Source organism: Triticum aestivum, chromosome 1D (assembly GCF_018294505.1).
Source record: "Triticum aestivum cultivar Chinese Spring chromosome 1D, IWGSC CS RefSeq v2.1, whole genome shotgun sequence".
NCBI lineage: Eukaryota > Viridiplantae > Streptophyta > Magnoliopsida > Poales > Poaceae > Triticum > Triticum aestivum.
In genome coordinates, this window is record NC_057796.1 from 312,461,744 (window position 1) to 312,480,673 (window position 18,930).

Consider the following 18,930-nt stretch of genomic DNA (forward strand, 5'->3'; position numbering starts at 1 on the left):
GAATGAAGCCATTTCTCCACGCCCTGAAAGATGGTTTGATGTTCCTGAAAGCTCTGTCATTCCTGACCTTCCAAATATTCCACCAGGCAGTGAAAACCACCTCCCCAAAGAAAGGTTTGTTGAAATCCTTTCTAGCATGGCATGCAATCTCCACCATGTCATCACTGTCTTTCCATATAATTTGCAGATAAATCCACACCCGAACACTGAAATTGCACTGGAAAAAGAGGTGGTTTCTGTCCTCCAGTATCCCAGTTGGACAAAGTACACATTCAGGCCCATCATTAATCCTCGAGTGCCTCCTCTGGATCATGTCCTTAGTGTTAACCCTGTCCATTATAACAAGCCAAGCAAACATCTTGATCGACATTGTACAGCAACTCCTCCAGATCCACCCCATGATGGGGTTTGCTACCATTGGCTGATAGACAAAGTCATAAAACTTTTTTGCAGTATATTCAGACTTCCTGCCATGCCTCCACCCCCAAGAGTCATGACAGCTACTGTCTATATGGAAAGACCCCATTAAGGACGAGAGCTGCTGTAGATCCTGAAAGGCTTGTTCAGAAAGAGGCAAGTAAAAAAGGTCTTGGAAACAACTAGCCTGAAAGACTTCCCTGACTGAGAGGTTTTTGTGGAGACAAAAGGAATAGAGCCTAGGAAATCGATCTTGGAGAGGGACAAAACTGTTTCCAATTTGCCAATGATCAGACCAGAACAACACAGTATCTCCACTATGAACATCAACCGAAGTAACTGCTGAAATTATCCATCAACTTGCAGACATCTCTCCACCAAAAAGAGCCACAAAGAATAGTATCATGTGGAATCCTTTGGAAATAGTAAGAATCCCAGACTAACTGAACCCAAGGCACATCCATCTTATTATAAAATTTATTCAGATGTTTCAGAAGGAGGGCTTCATTTTGCAAACCAAGGTTTAAGATTCCAAGCCCCTCCTTCGATTTAGGCCTGCAAACAAGTGGCCAGGCAGCCAGAGAATGGCCCCTCTCCTGACCATATTTCCTCCATAAACACTGCCTCTGAATCCTTTCCAACTGCTTCAAAATACCCTGAGGAATTGACAAGCTGCAAAGGAATAAGATAGGCAAAGAAGAAATGACAGAGTTTACTAATTGTAATCTACTCCCTTGAGGCAAAAAACAAGAACTTGCTGTCAATCTTCTCTCCATACAATCCACTAGGGGAAGTAGATCCACAATCCTGGGCCTGGTAGTCCCCACTGGCAGACCTAGATATGTGAAAGGAATTTTGCCAAACTTACATCCAAAAAAGGCAGCAAGATCAGTAGCAACCTGGTCAATCACATTAATAGGATACATGGAGGATTTATGGAAGTTAATCTGAAGACCAGTTGCCTCTGAGAAAGAATATAACACTGATTTCAGTGCCCCCAATTGACCCTTGTCAGCATTTAAGAAAAGCAGTGTGTCATCAGCATATTGGACAACAGGCAAATCAGGATCATGGGTTGGCAGTGGCCTGCTTATTAAACCCTGCTGAAGAAGATCATTGATCAATGTCTGCAAGAGGTCAGCCGCAATAACAAAGAGCAAGGGAGAGATTGGGTCTCCTTGCTTAACTCCACATTTGCATTTAAAATGGTTACCGGGAACTCCATTCAGCAAGACAGAAGAAGTGCCTGATGACAACAACTGCTTAATCCATGTAATCCATCTTTTGTCAAAACCTTTTGCAACAAGAATCCTTATGATAGCCTCATGCTGGATAGAATCAAAAGCCTTTTCAAAGTCTAACTTAAGCAAAAGGATGGGCCATTTAGACTGATTACACTGATGGATATATTCAAAGGTCCAAGCAAGGCAATCCTGGATTGTTCTTGATTTTATGAAACCATACTGATTTTTATGAACACATTTGATGATCTCCTGTTGAAATCTGTTAGCAGCAAGCTTTGTAAGAAATTTCAGACCAACACTAGTGAGTGAAATAGGCCTAAAGTCTCCCACACTCTCAGGTGTCTGTTTCTTTGGGATCAGAGTAATGTATGCATCATTGAGATTTTCTAACTTAACTGTTCCAGCATGAAACTCATGTACCAGCTGAATAAAATCAGCAGATATTATGTGCCAACACTTTTTAAAAAAAAGTCCATTGAAGCCATCAGGCCCAGGTGCCTTATCAGTAGGCATTTCTTTAATAACCTGTTCAATTTCCTTTAGATCAAAAGGTTTTGTGAGCACCTCCAAGCCCTGAACCCTAGGTATTAAAGACAATATGTTCTCATCCAAATATATTGGCCGAACCGTCCCCATTCTGCTTTTGAAGGAAGACAAGAACTCTTTGGCCATTTCCTCATGATCTGACGTGACAGAGCCATCAGACAACAATAGGCTAGCAATAGAATTCTTTCTATATCTCTCAGTTGCCATGGCCTGAAAGAAATTGGAGTTTTCCTCTCCCACTTTGATATACCTGATGGTACATCTCTTCCTCCAGTATAGATATTGCATGTGCAGCAGATGCTCATGGTGCAGTTTAGTGACTTTCCTGAAATTGCTCTCAGGTCTAGAAAGAGACCTCATGTCCTCAAGATTGTCCAACCAAAGAATTACCAAGTTGCATTTCTCAATTAACCTTTTAATATGTGATAAACCTTTCTTTTATTTCTTCAATGCAAACCGCAAAGCCTTTAATTTATCAACAATAATTGCTGAAATATGGGTCTTATGAGAAGGACGAGTCCAAACCTCCTGCACACAATCCATAAAACCAGCCTGATGGACCCAAAAAATTTCAAACCTGAAAATATGCGCCTTTGGAATTGATGTACTGATGGTAACCAGACAAGGCACATGATCAGACGCAGTCTTAGCCAAAGGAGTCACTTGCGTCATGGAGTATAGGTTAATCCAACTGGCAGAGTTAAAACGCAGTCTAGTTGTTCCAGAAGAGGCGTGTCCTGCATGGTAGACCAAGTAAACTTTCTTCCCTTTAAAGGAAGTTCCAGCAGTCCCAAATGGCCAATAATTTCATTGAAAATAAACATATCATTGATATCGCCACCAGGGAGGTTCCTATTTTCAGTGGAACAAATAAAGTTGAAATCCCCCATCAACATCCACTTCTGGTCCGGGTCGATGTCCAAATTGTAGATCCAGCAAACAAACTCATCACGCAACTCACCCTGACAGGGGCCATAAACATTAACCAGAAACCACTGTTCGTTATTATGAACAGAGGTAAACTGCATAACAATAGCGTAGGGTTTAACTTCTAGCAGAGTGCCATGAAACACGTCAGATCGCCACGCAGTTAAAAGACCCCCAGAGGCACCTCTAGAGGGGGACTCAACAAATTGATCAAAGCCATAGGGACAGATGCTTTTCATTGTTGTACGCGAGCATGAGGAGAGCTTAGTTTCTTGAAGACAAACCACAGAACACTGACTTTCAGTCACTTTCTCCCTGACAGAACGCTGCCTAGCATCAGAATTCAGACCGCGAACATTCCAACATAAAATTTTCCAACTACGCGTTGACACACGATTCATTAATCATCGAGGAATAGAAGAACAGATATAGCATGACACACAATGCCATACCACCCAAAAGATAACAGAGTTCAGTACCACAATGTGCCACTTCCCGAGCCGGACGCAGTTCAACAATAAAGAAAGCAAACATAGCAGGCTCTCTAGGCCTTGACATAGTAGCTAACATAATCATTAAGCTGAAGATGCAGAAGAATCCTCTTGTGGATTAGCCATAAGCTTGTCCACCGATAGAAGGGAAGGATCAATCTCCAGCTCCGCGCCCACAGCCTGAAGAACATGAATTGGGGTATGCGGTGGTTTAGCAGGCCGTGCATCTTCAGGGCCATCCACAGAAGTGGGCTGGGCCTTGTTCTCCATGGGCTTGGCACGGGGTGCTTCTTTGATGGCTGAAGCGAGAGCTGCTCGAAAACCACGTTTTTGAAGCCATCTAACTTTGCCGCGCTCCGAGTGCAACGTCTCAGTGACGTATCAACAACAGGAGCCTTCTTCTTCTCTCTCCGCTTTCTCGTGGTAGTTTGCTCCATAGAGAAAACCACAGATGATGACTCAGCAGAGACAGAGACAGCAGAATTACCAGATGCAACTTCTTCAGAAACAGAAACTGAATCAGACAGCAGCTCCTTAAATAAAGCTCTGGCCACTGGGCGCTTCACCATGACAGGTCTTCTGACAGCAGCAACCATGGGCAAGGAAGCAGTCAAACAAGACATCTTTCTGGATTCATCAAAAGCAATGGACCAAGACCTCTTGGAATAAATGATTGTGCCCATCGGTTTGAAGAAGATAGACCTTGGCACATCCTTAACTGAAAAATCAAACATGAGGTTCTGGAAAGACCTGTTCCAAATCATCTCCGGAGGGAGAGGAGGTCCAGCCACAATGCGTGCCATGCCAATAAAGATCTCATGTTGCTGAATCACAGGAGGTTGGTAAGGCACAATTGGCAGCTGATTCTCCTCGAAGACAGGATGCTGCTGAAGATCTGGGAGAGGCAAATCATGTTGCTGTTGGATGTCAATGCCATGCTCCTGTTGGTCCACAGAAACTGATCCCTCCGGCTGATCAATCACAATAGAAACTTGATCCTGTTCAGGAGCAGCCGGCTGCAGGGCCTGCTCATCCTCAGCTTCATCTCCCCACATGGCATTACCCCAACCAGGCGCTTCATCATTCACAGGTGGAGGGGGAGGAACGACAGGTGCATCATTCCATCCCAACATTGGGTATGGTGGCAAAACAAACGGCAAGTTATCCGGTACCAGATTACCAGGCAACGGATGGGGGTTTCCATCCAGAGGCATTGGGTCTTCGTCATTTGGCATCTGATCTGCAAAATCCGCACCAAGAACATAGCATGTAGTAGTCCAAGAAACTTGAGCACCTCCCCATTCCGCATAATCACCAAAAACAACATCTCTTGGAACCAACGGCGTATCTGGAAAGCTAGCCTCAACCAAAGTCTGGACAAGGTAAGGATCCTCACTGTCCCAAGAAATAAACTTTTCGAAAGTACCTACAGCCTGCGAGATGTATTCTGTAGTGCGGTAATCCAGAGGAATCCCAATGAACATTAACCAGCCCTTACGAAAACCATGTGTTCCCTTGAAATTTTCCTCCTCATCATGCTTCATAAATCTAACAAAATGATCATTGCCCAACGGAAAAGGTGCATGCTGAATCAAGGTGTATCTAACTGACGGATCCCTGACTTGGAACAAACCCACCCCATGAAACCACGGGTGAGGAGATCGGACCAGAATACCTCTTCCCGCAGAAACTGGACAACCTCTTCCCGCACCTGGCCGAGCGGCCCCTCAGGCGTAGGCATCACCTCTGCGACCATGAAGTCCTCATGACGACGGGGCTGACAAGCAGCAGGCGTGAAGAAGGTGCGAGGAAGCCGACGATCGCCGCCATCAATGATGTGGTGGCCAGTAGGCACAAAGCGCTGAGGATCAAGCTCATAGTTCGCCATGGAAGAGCCAGAAGCTTGTCGGGGGTTTTCTTTGGCTTTGGGAGAGGGAAGATGCAATGGGGGCGGCGGCGATGGGACTAGACAGTCTATCCCAATAACTCCGGCTCTGTTCCCATGAGAAGCAGCAGATTCCGATAAAATCGTTTTTTGTTGCACCGAAATTGGCTTCCAAACCAATCTATTGGAGCGCGCGAAATCATTACAGTCGCGGCTAGAGTGACCTGGGCGAGAGCAAGCCGAACACACCGCTCGCATTCCACATGCCGCTGACAAGTGGCCCCTCTGCGAGCAAATAGTGCATGTAACCACACGGTCCACCATGTCATCGACCATAGCTTCAAACTGCCTCGCGGCCTCTTGTGAGGAGGGGATATCTTGACAATGGTCCAGAGGGCTCGGACCCGGAGGCGTGGAAGGCCTAGAAGAAATTGGGCTAAGAAGCACAGGTGGGCTAGAGGCCTAGTGGGCCTCCAAAGCAACTGGGTCGGAAACCTGACAATTGATTTGAATAGGAGGCAGACCCGCCTCTGTGAAACGTGCGGGCGTAATCCTAGCATGCACGGGGGATACTTCCTCAGAAACCGGATCAGTCACCGGCGCAGATGATGCCGGTCGGCTCAACTCCGGCAAAGGAGTGACTGTACCAAAAACAATGGGTGGACGAGCCACCGTCCAAAGCAATTCCGTGGGAGGGGATTGATGTATGACTACACGCTCATGAACAGGAAGATCATACCCAACATCCCTAATAGTGTCAATACACTTTTGCGTAGCCGGATATCTATATCCCTTGCAAGCAGAATATCGCTCAAAAGTGGCAAAAGAAAGCCTTTTCTTAGCAGATGCAGTAGACTTGATAGCCGATCTAATAGGAGGTTTATGCATGGCCAAAAGACCTAAAGATGATCGACGCTTAGTTGGACTAACTAGAATCCATTCAGCATCACATTCCTTCCTCCAGATCCTGAGCTCTCTAATCCAATTAGGGCCCCCATTACCCCACAAATGAAAATAGCACCTGAACAGATCACAAGCAAAGGAACGGAGGTCCATAATAATAAAACCAACTTGCTTGCAAGAAACTTGGAAAGAGTAAACCTTGTCTTTGATGTGATCAACATGGAGATCAATTGCCGAGCCTCCAATTGCCGCTTCCAAAGCCGCTGCCACAGAATCCTCCGAGAGACGGAAGGCATGGCGGCTGAATGAAACAATTAAGATAAAAGGCCTTCTGTGCCCCCAAAGGATGAACCGATTGCCCAGTAGATTTGAAAACCTCATCTGAAAAAACCCTACCCTTGGAGAAATCCAAGACAAGGGTAGATCCACCAGAAGAACCCATAGAAGATGGGTATTGCCTTGATCCAGAGAAGACACCGGAGTAGATGATCGGAGAGGATCCACAGATTAGTGGAGGAGGAAGGAGATCATCGGAGATGGGGACAGCGCCGTGGTGGGGGGTGGGAGCGCCATCTTTATTCCTACAAAGAATGTTTGTTGATTAATTATGGTAAAAAAATTAGTAAACCTCCTTACTTTTGATATTAGAATGTATTTCAGGATGTTCTTGACCGCTGTCCAGTGATCCACTCCTGGATTACTTTGGTACCTCCCTACTAAACTAATAGCAAGGCACACATCAGGTCTGGTACACAGCATTGCATACATGATAGAGCCTATGGCTGAAGCATAGGGAACACTTTTCATTTTCTCTCTATCTTCTGCAGTGGTCGGGCATTGAGTCTCACTCAACTTCACACCTTGTAACACAGGCAAGAATCCTTTCTTTGCTTGATCCATTTTGAACTTTTTAAAAACTTTATCAAGGTATGTGATTTGTGAAAGTCCAATTAAGCATCTTGATCTATCTCTATAGATCTTGATGCCCAATATATAAGCAGCTTCACCGAGGTCTTTCATTGAAAAACTCTTATTCAAGTATCCTTCTATGCTATCCAGAAATTCTATATCATTTCCAATCAACAATATGTCATCCACATATAATATTAGAAATGCTACAGAGCTCCCACTCACTTTCTTGTAAATACAGGCTTCTCCAAAAGTCTGTATAAAACCATATGCTTTGATCACACTATCAAAACGTTTATTCCAACTCCTAGAGGCTTGCACCAGTACATAAATGGATCGCTGGAGCTTGCACAATTTGTTAGCACCCTTTGGATCGACAACACCTTCTGGTTGCATAATATACAATTCTTCTTCCAGAAATCCATTCAGCAATGCAGTTTTGACATCCATTTGCCAAATTTCATAATCATAAAATGCGGCAATTGCTAACATGATTCGGACAGACTTAAGCATCGCTACGGGTGAGAAAGTCTCATCATAGTCAACCCCTTGAACTTGTCGAAAACCTTTCACAACAAGTAGAGCTTTGTAGACAGTAATATTACCATCAGTGTCTGTCTTCTTCTTGAAGATCCATTTATTCTCTATGGCTTGCCGATCATCGGGCAAGTCAACCAAAGTCCACACTTTGTTCTCATACATGGATCCCATCTTAGATTTCATGGCCTCAAGCCATTTTGCGGAATCTGGGCTCACCATCGCTTCTTCATAGTTCGTAGGTTCGCCATGGTCAAGTAGCATGACTTCCAGAACAGGATTACCATACCACTCTGGTACGGATCTTACTCTGGTTGACCTACGAGGTTCGGTAGTAACTTGATCTGAAGTTTCTTGATCAATATCATTAGCTTCCTCACTAATTGGTGTAGGTGTCACAGGAACCGGTTTCTGTGATGAACTACTTTCCAATAAGGGAGCAGGTACAGTTACCTCATCAAGTTCTACTTTCCTCCCACTCACTTCTTTCGAGAGAAACTCCTTCTCTAGAAAGGATCCATTCTTAGCAATGAATGTGCCTTCGGATCTGTGATAGAAGGTGTACCCAACAGTTTCCTTTGGGTATCCTATGAAGACACATTTCTCTGATTTGGGTTCGAGCTTATCAGGTTAAAGCTTTTTCACATAAGCATTGCAGCCCCAAACTTTAAGAAACGACAACTTTGGTTTGTTGCCAAACCACAGTTCATAAGGCGTCGTCTCAACGGATTTCGATGGTGCCCTATTTAACGTGAATGCAGCCGTCTCTAAAGCATAACCCCAAAACGATAGCGGTAAATCAGTAAGAGACATCATAGATCGCACCATATCTAGTAAAGTACGATTACGATGTTCAGACACACCATTACGCTGTGGTGTTCCGGGTGGCGTGAGTTGTGAAACTATTCCGCATTGTTTCAAATGAAGACCAAACTCATAACTCAAATATTCTCCTCCACGATCAGATCGTAGAAACTTTATTTTCTTGTTATGATGATTTTTCACTTCACTCTGAAATTCTTTGAACTTTTCAAATAATCCAGACTTATGTTTCATTAAGTAGATATACCCATATCTGCTCAAATCATCTGTGAAGGTGAGAAAATAACGATACTCGCCGCGAGCCTCAATATTCATCGGACCACATACATCAGTATGTATGATTTCCAACAAATCTGTTGCTCACTCCATTGTTCCGGAGAATGGCATTTTAGTCATCTTGCCCATGAGGCATGGTTCGCAAGTACCAAGTGATTCATAATCAAGTGATTCCAAAAGTCCATCAGTATGGAGTTTCTTCATGCGCTTTACACCAATATGACCCAAACGGTAGTGCCACAAATAAGTTGCACTATCATTATCAACTCTGCATCTTTTGGCTTCAACATTATGAATATGTGTATCACTACTATCAAGATTCAACAAAAATAGCCCACTCTTCAAGGGTGCATGACCATAAAAGATATTACTCATATAAATAGAACAACCATTATTCTCATATTTAAATGAATAACCGTTTCGCATCAAACAAGATCCAGATATAATGTTCATGCTCAACACTGGCACCAAATAACAATTATCCAGGTCTAAAACTAATCCCAAAGGTAGATGTAGAGGTAGTGTGCCGACGGCGATCACATCGACTTTGGAACCATTTCCCACGCGCATCGGCACCTCGTCCTTAGCCAATCTTCGCTCAATCCGTAGTCCCTGTTTTGAGTTGCAAATATTAGCAACAGAACCAGTATCAAATACCCAGGTGCTACTACGAGCTTTGGTAAGGTACACATCAATAACATGTATATCACATATACCTTTGTTCACCTTGCCATCCTTCTTATCCGCCAAATACTTGGGGCAGTTCCGCTTCCAGTGACCAGTCTGTTTGCAGTAGAAGCACTCAGTCTCAGGCTTAGGTCCAGACTTAGGTTTCTTCTCCTGAGCAGCAACTTGTTTGCTGTTCTTCTTGAAGTTCCCCTTCTTCTTCCCTTTACCCTTTTTCTTGAAATTGGTGGTCTTGTTGACCATCAACACTTGGTGCTCCTTCTTGATTTCTACCTCCGCAGCCTTTAGCATTGCGAAGAGCTCGGGAATTGTCTTATCCATCCCTTGCATATTATAGTTCATCACGAAGCTCTTGTAGCTTGGTGGCAGTGATTGAAGAATTCTGTCAATGACACTATCATCCGGAAGATTAACTCCCAGTTGAATCAAGTGGTTATTATACCCAGACATTTTGAATGTATGTTCATTGACAGAACTATTCTCCTCCATCTTGCAGCTGTAGAACTTATTGGAGACTTCATATCTCTCAATCCGGGCATTTGCTTGAAATATTAACTTCAACTCCTGGAACATCTCATATGCTCCATGACGTTCAAAACGTCGTTGAAGTCCCGGTTCTAAGCCGTAAAGCATGGCACACTGAACTATCGAGTAGTCATCAGCTTTGCTCTGCCAGATGTTCTTAACGTCGTCAGTTGCATCTGCAGCAGGCCTGGCACCCAACGGTGCTTCCAGGACGTAATTCTTCTGTGCAGCAATGAGGATAATCCTCAAGTTACGGACCCGGTCCGTGTAATTGCTACCATCATCTTTCAACTTTGCTTTCTCAAGGAACGCATTAAAATTCAACGGAACAACAGGACGGGCCATCTATCTACAACAACATAGACAAGCAAAATACTATCAGGTACTAAGTTCATGATAAATTTAAGTTCAATTAATCATATTACTTAAGAACTCCCACTTAGATAGACATCTCTCTTATCATCTAAGTGATCACGTGATCCAAATCAACTAAACCATAACCGATCATCACGTGAAATGGAGTAGTTTTCAATGGTGAACATCACTATGTTGATCATATCTACTATATGATTCACGTTCGACCTTTCGGTCTCAGTGATCCGAGGCCATATCTGCATATGCTAGGCTCGTCAAGTTTAACCCGAGTATTTCTGCGTGTGCAAAACTGGCTTGCACCCGTTGTATGTGAACGTAGAGCTAATCACACCCGATAATCCCATGGTGTCTCGGCACGACGAACTTTGGCAACGGTGCATACTCAGGGAGAACACTTGTACCTTGAAATTTAGTGAGAGATCATCTTATAATTCTACCGTCAATCAATGAATCAAAGCAGAATAAGACACATAAAGGATAAACATCACATGCAATCAATATAAGTGATATGATATGGCCGTCATCGTCTTGTGCCTTTGATCTCCATCTCCAAAGCACCGTCATGATCACCATCGTCACCGGCGCGACACCTTGATCTCCATCGTAGCATCATTGTCGTCTCACCAACTATTGCTTCTATGACTATCGCTACTGCTTACTGATAAAGTAAAGCAATTACAGGGCGATTGCATTGCATACAATAAAGCGACAACCATATGGCTCCTGCCAGTTGCCGATTAGTCTGTTACAAAACATGATCATTTCATAAAATAAAATATAGCATCATGTCTTGACCATATCACATCACAAGATGCCCTGCAAAAGCAAGTTAGACGTCCTCTACTTTGTTGTTGCAAGTTTTGCGTGGCTGCTACGGGCTGAGCAAGAACCGTTCTTACCTACGCATCAAAACCACAATGATAGTTCGTCAAGTTAGTGTTGTTTTAACCTTCTCAAGGACCGGGCATAGTCACACTCGGTTCAACTAAAGTTGGAGAAACTGACACCCGCCAGCCACCTGTGTGCAAAGCACGTGGGTAGAACCAGTCTCGCGTAAGCGTACGCGTAATGTTGGTCCGGGCCGCTTCATCCAACAATACCGACGAACCAAAGCATGACATGCTGGTGAGCAGTATGACTTGTATTGCCCACAACTCACTTGTGTTCTACTCGTGCATATAACATCTACGCATAAACCTGGCTCGGATACCGCTGTTGGGGAACGTAGTAATTTCAAAATTTTCCTACGCACACGCAAGATCATGGTGATGCATAGCAACGAGAGGGGAGAGTGTCGTCCACGTACCCTCATAGACCGTAAGCGGAAGCGTTATGACAGCGCGGTTGATGTAGTCGTACGTCTTCACGATCGACCGATCCTCAGTACCAAACGTACGGCACCTCCGCGTTCAGCACACGTTTAGCTCGATGACGTCCCGCGAACTCACAATCCAGTAGAGCTTCGGGGAAGAGCTTTGTCAGCACGACGGTGTGGTGACGGTGTTGATGAAGTTACCGACGCAGGGCTTCGCCTAAGCACCGCTACGATATGACCAAGGTGGATTATGGTGGAGGGGGGCACCGCACACGGCTAAGAGATCAATGATCAATTGTTGTGTCTTGGGGTGCCCCCTGCCCCCGTATATAAAGGAGCTAGGGGGAGGCGGCCGGCCAAGGAGGAGGGCGCACCAAGGGGGGAGTCCTACTCCCACCGGGAATAGGACTCCTTCTTTCTTAGTAGGAGTAGGAGAAGGGGGAAGGGAAGGAGAGAGGAGGAAGGAAAGGGGGCGCCGGCCCCCCTCCTTGTCCAATTCGGACTAGAGGGGGAGGGGGCGCGCGGCCTGCCCTGGCCGCCCCTCCTATTCTCCACTAAGGCCCAATAGGCCCATTACACTCCCCGGGGGTTCCGGTAACCCCCCAGTACTCCGGTATATGTCTGAAACCACCCGAAACACTTCCGGTGTCCGAACATAGTCATCCAATATATCGATCTTTATGTCTTGACCATTTCGAGACTCCTCGTCATGTCCGTGATCATATCCGGGACTCCGAACTACCTTCGGTACATCAAAACACAAAAACTCATAATACCGATCGTCACAGAACTTTAAGCGTGCGGACCCTACGGGTTCGAGAACTATGTAGACATGACCGAGACATGTCTCCGGTCAATAACCAATAGCGGAACTTGGATGCTCATATTGGTTCCTACATATTCTACGAAGATCTTTATCGGTCAAACCGCATAACAACATACGTTGTTCCTTTTGTCATCGGTATGTGATACGTCTCCAACGTATCTATAAATTTTGATTGCTCCATGCTATATTATCTTCTGTTTTGGACATTATTGGGCTTTATTATTCACTTTTATATTATTTTTGGGACTAACCTATTAACCGGAGGCCTAGCCCAGAATTGCTGTTTTTTGCCTATTTCAGAGTTTCGCAGAAAAAGAATATCAAACGGAGTCCAAACGGAATGAAACCTTCGGGAACGTGATTTTCGGAACGAACATGATCCAGGAGACTTGGACCCTACGTAAGAGAAGCTTCCAGGAAGCCACGAGGTAGGGGGCGCGCCTACCCCCCCAGGGCGCGCCCTCCACCCTCGTGGGCCCCATGTTGCTCCACCGACGTACTCCTTCCTCCCATATATACCTACGTACCCCCAAAGTATCAGATACGGAGCCAAAAACCTAATTCCACCGCCGCAACCTTCTGTACCCACGAGATCCCATCTTGGGGCCTGTTCCGGAGCTCCGCCAGAAGGGGCATCGATGACGGAGGGCTTCTACATCAACACCATAGCCTCTCCGATGAAGTGTGAGTAGTTTACCTCAGACCTCCGGGTCCATAGTTATTAGCTAGATGGCTTCTTCTCTCTTTTTGGATCTTAATACAATGTTCTCCCTCTCTCTCATGGAGATCTATTCGATGGAATCTTCTTTTGCGGTGTGTTTGTTGAGACCGATGAATTGTGGGTTTATGATCAAGTTTATCTATGAACAATATTTAAATCTTCTGAATTCTTTTATGTATGATTGGTTATCTTTGCAAGTCTCTTCAAATTATCAGTTTGGTTTGGCCTACTAGATTGATCTTTCTTGCAATGGGAGAAGTGCTTAGCTTTGGGTTCAATCTTGCGGTGTCCTTTCCCAGTGACAGTAGGGGCAGCAAGGCACGTATTGTATTGTTGCCATCGAGGATAACAAGATGTTTTTTATCATATTGCATGAATTTATCCCTCTACATCATGTCATCTTGCTTAAAGCGTTACTCTGTTCTTATGAACTTAATACTCTAGATGCATGCTGGATAGCGATCAATGTGTGGAGTAATAGTAGTAGATGCAGGCAGGAGTCGGTCTACTTGTCTCGGACGTGATGCCTATATACATGATCATACCTAGATATTCTCATAACTATGCTCAATTCTGTCAATTGCTCAACAGTAATCTGTTCACCCACTGTAAAATACTTATGCTCTTGAGAGAAGCCACTAGTGAAACCTATGGCCCCGGGGTCTATTTTCCATCATATTAATCTTTCATCACTTAGTTATTTCTGTTGCTTTTATTTTACTTTGCATCTTTATCATAAAAGTACCAAAAATATTATCCTATCATATCTATCAGATATCACTCTCGTAAGTGACCGTGTAGGGATTGACAACCCCTTATCGCGTTGGTTGCGAGGATTTATTTGTTTTGTGTAGGTGTGGCACCCCGGCTCAGAGCGACCGGTTTACCATGCATTGCCAGCCCAGAGACCATGTCTTCTGGCAACACACAACACTTGGTACAGAAAACAACCGCTTTATTGATGCTAGCGGACCCGAGTTTATATTACAACAGTTGTCGAGGCCAAGCGGCACGCTCGGTGCGGCTGAACAATATGTACATTATTTAGTGAACATAAAGGGGCCTCGATCATAACAACTACGCGGCAGCGGAATAACGTCGTAACGGAAGCTCCATATCACAGGGACACCGATGTGGACACGATCTAGACTCGCGCAGCGCTCCTCTCCAACGAGACTTTCCTAAAATCTGGCATGACACGCCAGGTCAGTACATTGAATGTACTTGCAAGCTCACAACAGGCATAATCATAATGGCAAACAATATCATGCTACTTAACCAATTAATAATAATGGAACACTATATGTCCAACATGCTGTGATCATGCTCGAACGTCCCTCGGGACAACTTACCAACCGTGATCATTCTTGGATCACAAACAAACCATCAATGTGGTCTTAACAGGAGTAACTCGTGATCCTTACGGCGATAACAACCACGACCAAAATTTGGTCCCGAACATCGCGATGGCCTTTCTGCCATCCTCATCAATGCAAAGTTCATAGCTTAGTGTGCAAATTTTATTAAACGTTGACTCATGGTGGGACCTACTACGAGGTGTCCGTGACCGTGGACTCGGCTATCGATAGATTATACACTCTGCAGAGGTAGCACACTCTACCCACACCACGGAACCCATGGCCTCGCACTCCCATTCGGGTGGACCAACGGCATTCCGACGAAACCCTTCCATTGCCATGACACTCTCCCGGCCACTCCGACCCATTCCCCAACGGGCTAGTCCTGGGTGGCCCCGTGTCTACCAAAGACACACCGACCACCGTTGTGGCCAAAACGATCCCACTCGGAGACTCGGTACCATAATCTCAACAACAGGCACACAAGGTTATGCCTGCTTACCGGGCCAGGGTAAGCACGACGTAACCTACCCTAGTTGGAGGCACCGACCAGAGACAATGTCAATGGACCGAATCATGGCCTTCCCACAAAGGCAAATGTGGTTGCACTGGGAAAAACTTGATTCAGCGGCACCATGACCCAGTCAACGGTATATTCAAGTTGAGTTATATTCAGGTTCAACTTAAAATGAAAATGACCGGTGTCATAGCATGCCATGAAATGCAAAACTACACATGCATCACATAATAACGAGAATGACTGATGTCAACCATATTCACACTAAGCATAAACATCAACAACTTATTTTACTTTGCTAGTCAAGGTAACTCACATTTTAACCGAAATATTTTACAGCAAGTTTTATTATTTTCTCATGCAAGAAAATAACTTCGATAAATTTCTCACGTGTATAACAAAGATTATACCGCAAACAAATCCTAATTTCTTTACCAACCAAGTGAGGTTCAAACATTCTGTAAGTCAAGTAAAATGACTAAACAAGTACTTAACAGAATATTTTCTAGCAATTTTTTATCATTTTATTTATGCAAGAACATAACTTTAAATAATTACTAACATGCATAACAAAATTATTTCTATCATCACCACAAATAGATCTTAGCTTTGCTTTACCAACTAAGCTAGTTTCCACATTCTGTAGATCAAGCATATTAACTAACAAACACTTAACAGAATATAAATAACACAATAGTTATTTAAATGCATGGATTAATCATTTCATTCAAGTAAGAAAATCATAAATATTGAAATGACACCATGAAAATGTTGTTGTGGCTTGCCTTAGTGCAGATGAGGTTCACAAGCCTTCTGGTGATCCTCAATACAAGCCTCACCCTCTAAAAATAATTTTAAACACAAAAGGAAAATATCAAGAACACTTCTGAAAATCACCAGAAATTCTAAACAGCTCAGAAAAATCTCATCTTTGGTGAGCTGCTAGATTTCTTTGCAAAGAACAAGATGCAAAAAGAATCAATTCACTTGGACTTATGGTTGAGGAGTTATGGCTGTTTGAAGTGTTTTGTAAATTCAAATGAATTTGAATAAAAATAAACAGACTGGGGGGTGACGTCGAAGGCGTAAAGCCTAGGGGCGCCACCACTGGTACCGCTTCGCGCGCGTACAAAGTGGCTGACTAGCAGGCCCCGCTAGTCAGGTTAGGAGGAGGGGAGAAGGAAACAGAGGGAGTCGCAGCTCCGTCGGAGCTCTCGCCGGCGACGAGGACTCCTTGGCCAAAACGAGAGGGAGGGATGGAGAGAGGGGACGGTGGCGCACCTGCCCGTACTCGTAGCGTAGCTAGGGGTGGTCGGACGGCGTCGGAATCAACCTCGCAAGTGGAGGCAGAACACGGTGGTCGCCGGAGATGAAGAAGACGGCGAGCAGAGGCTACTCCAGGAGCTCCAGAGGGGCGGGACGGCTTCACCGGAGAGGGGCGGAGGCCCTGGAAGGGTCGCCCTGGCTGGGAGGGGCTGGAGCTACCGCGGTGACCAGAGGGGATCGCCGGCGAGCTCGAGCTCGGGGACGGCGGCCCGCGGCCAGCCCGGCCGGGCTACGGCTTCCTACTTGCTTATGGGGTGTGTGGGAGTGCTGGATGGTGCTCGAGGAGGCTGGGGGCGGCTCCATTTATAGGCAAGCGGCGAGGGGGTTTCGCGTTCCGCCGGTGGACACCTGTCCATGGCGCCCGGCGACGAGCGGCGTCAGTGAGAGGGGGAGAAGGCGACGCAGCTCACGCGGCAACTGTTGGCGGACGGAGACGAACACAGGAACGAGGAGAAGGCGACGAGCACAGTGCGCACCGCACTGTTGGGTTGGCCGGACCGTGCCCGTGCTCGCTGCGGCGAGCTCCGGCGTCGGCGAGCGCCAGAGGGGAGTTAAGGGAGTTGAGACGAAGATGGTGGCGAAGTTTGGCGCACTACGACAGTCGGGGAAGCGAGCACGCGCGAAACAGAGCGCTCGGCGGCACTCAGAGCGCGTCGACACGCATGCCAGCACCCCTGGGCGAACACGGTCACTGCGTGGACTATGACATCAGGCTGAGCTAAGCCTAAACTTCATGTCCGGCGTGTTGTTCGTGGTAGATTGAGATGTTACCACGCTTTGGTTTGGATCCAGGTGCAGTAGAGAAGTTTTTACACGCCAGGTAAGTTTCTGGTCAGTAACTTTGAGAGGTTACTGAGGTCAAATGGCTGGGAATTAGAGGTTGTGCTTTGGAGGTTAGCCAAGAGTTACTAAGGTGAAAATGCACAAGAAAACCCAGGCACAATGGAGCAAGTAAAATGGTAGTTGTTGTAGAAACCACCATTTCTGTCCAGAACAGAAAATATTTTCTATAGCAAAAATATTCCAAAACGTGATGAAATATTTTTGCTCAGGAAGGTGCCCTAGGGTTCAAAGAATATTTGTGAATTATCTCAGATTTTTCTGGGCCATAAAAATTAGGGTTGCTTTGGAGCATATTGATCTGGCTAGGGTTTTTGAGAGAAAAATGAATAATTTTCATTTGAGAAAAATATTCCAAAGATTATTTTGGGATGGATCAGAAGGGGAATGATGATTAGGGAGGGAAATGAAGCACTTGGGTGAAAGCCAAGGGTACCCAAGTGTTTAAGTCCATATGAAAAGATTCAAAAACTCCAAATTTCAAAATGACTTCAAATGAAAATCAAGCAAATGAGAGAGGGCAAAAACCAGGCTGTCACAGTAGGTGTGAGGGACTCCCGCGTAGCCTCCTACTAGATTGATACCTTGGTTCTCAAAAACTGAGGGAAATACTTACGCTACTTTGCTGCATCACCCTTTCCTCTTCAAGGGAAGACCAACGCAGTGCTCAAGAGATAGCAAGAAGGATTTCTGGCGCCGTTGCCGGGGAGGTCTACGCAAAAGTCAACATACCAAGTACCCATCACAAACCCTTATCTCCTGCATTACATTATTTGCCATTTGCCTCTCGTTTTCCTCTCCCCCAATTCACCCTTGCCGTTTTATTCGCCCTCTCTTTTCCGTTCGCACCTTTTCCGTCTGCTTGTCGTTATGGCTAGCTCAGTCTTCACCCCTTCGTCTCCAGACTTTGAAGTTCTCCACTTCAAGCAAAGACAAGGGGAAAATTTAAAAGATTCTTGGTTTAGGATGCTCGAATCTTATCGTAGTTGCAATTTAGAGGGAGATTTTAAAATCTTGCTTCGCAATGTTTATGTTGGTCTAACCTTGCCCCATAGACAACTCCTCGATTTTGCTGCCAAGAGTAATTTTATTGATATTGATCCTAGCTTCGCTTACGAAATTATAGAGGGGATAGTGGGAGTACTCCCCCTACAAAAAGGATCCTCCCCGACCCAAGAAGAAACTCAAATCCTAGAGAAATTATGTGAATTGCAAAAAATTGTTGAACCTCTTAAAAGTATTGGTGGGAATATCAACCGCATGAATAATTTGATTACGCTTTGCAATAAGCGGATGGATGCTTTGGATCAAAGGATCACCGAGCATAACTCCATTAAGAAATTTCCTACCAAAGATGGCAATACCTATATCTATCCTTGCTATTATGCCTAGCTAGGGGCGTTAAACGATAGCGCTTGTTGGGAGGCAACCCAATTTTATTTTTAGTTTTTTGATTTTTGCTTCTGTTTAGGAATAAATATTT